We start from the raw sequence: 1586 nt of genomic DNA, 5'->3' as shown, positions 1-1586 counted from the left end.
TTATTTCTGAGATTGATACAATGAAAGGAATTATTTAAGAGTGGTAGCAAACCAATGAAAAGGGTTATAGAACATAAATGGTTTGTCCTTGGACATACTATCCAAGCAGGGAGATGAGTACAGAGATGTGGGTGCTAGCAAGATGGATGTAGGTTGCCCATTGTTCATTTAGACTTACCAGCAACATTGTTGTGATACAAACCTGCTTGAAAAACAGCCACAATTCTTTTTAAAGACTTGTGCATGGAACACACATGATATAACATTGTCAGAAGAGTTCAGGTATGTCAAATGGACAATTCATCTAGCAGAATGTATAACTCTACGCCTGAACAGGGACTTGAACCCTGGACCCTCAGATTAAAAGTCTGATGCTCTACCGACTGAGCTACCCAGGCTTCTAAAACAGAGGACTGTGGGAAAAAAAATCTCCTGAACTACAAATTAAAGTGCAAGTAAATGAAGACCATTAAGCTGTTGCCATGATCACGGTCTTCTGGACAGCAGGAGGGTAGACCACGATTTGCACATTGCCTGAGAACACCAGATGTTATTGCACAAACTGGTTGTAAATTGGCTAAATTGGCCAAAACGGTTAAAAAGCTCAAAGCTCACAACTCATCAGGGCCACTAGCAGATTGTAAACATCCTGCAAACCTGCATGACAGATGACAATAGCGAGCACTTCATACATATCCCAGAATCAAGCTGTTGCCTTACCAGGGACTTGAGCTGTGGTTTTCTTTTTCGCTCAAAACGTTGACAGCCTAATGCAATTTTATGGCTACAGACAAATAAACTTTACTGCTAGTGGGTACAATAAAACAACTCTCCCTCTGGTTCTGCTTCTATACTCTTAGTGTCCTCATGCGGAAGCACTATACGTAGTTTGAGCAAAAGCCCTCGCGACAGGAAAAATCCACCAGATGACTTGCCATCCAAGCAGGGAGATCAGCACAGAGATGTGGGTGCTAGCAAGATGGATGTAGGTTGCCCATTGTTCATTTAGACTTACCAGCAACATTGAGCTACCCGTGCTTCAAAAACAGAGGTCTGTGGAAAAAACAATCTCCTGAACTACAAATTGAGGTGCAAGTAAATGAAGAAGATTAAGCTGTTGCCATGGAAGGAAAAATCCACCAGATGACTTGCTATCCAAGCATGGAGATCAGCACTTCATACATACCCCACAATAAAGCTGTCACCTTACCGAGGACTTAAGCTGTGGTATTCTTTTTCGCTCAAAACATTGATAGCCTTGGCATCCAGATAGCGCAGTGGTCTGTGCGGATGCCCATGTATAGAGGTTTACTCCTCGACGCAGCCGGTCCGTTGCTGCATGTCACTCCCCCTCTCTCTCCCCTTTCACAACTTAAGCTGTCCTGTCAAATAAAGGCCAAAAAATGCCCAATAAATAATCTAAAAAACGTTGATAGCCTAATTCAAACAACACGACTCCAGACGAGTAAACTTTACTGCTGGTGGGTACAAGAAAACAACTCTCCCTCTTGTTCCGCTTCTATACACTTAGCCCTCGTGACAGGAAGTATGCACCAGATGACCTTCTATCCAAGCAGGGAGATGAG

General features: G+C 43.1%; 1 non-coding gene across 1 annotated transcript; it reads right to left on the bottom strand.

The window, feature by feature from the left end:
- Positions 1-325: 325 nt before the first annotated feature.
- trnak-uuu (transfer RNA lysine (anticodon UUU)) lies at positions 326-398 on the bottom strand. Its single transcript has one exon. It is a non-coding gene; the product is annotated as a tRNA-Lys (tRNA).
- Between the last annotated feature and the right edge of the window lie 1188 nt (positions 399-1586).

This window comes from Etheostoma spectabile, unplaced genomic scaffold, assembly GCF_008692095.1.
Source record: "Etheostoma spectabile isolate EspeVRDwgs_2016 unplaced genomic scaffold, UIUC_Espe_1.0 scaffold00018867, whole genome shotgun sequence".
Lineage (NCBI taxonomy): Eukaryota > Metazoa > Chordata > Actinopteri > Perciformes > Percidae > Etheostoma > Etheostoma spectabile.
This window is presented reverse-complemented; position numbering and strand designations above follow the sequence as displayed.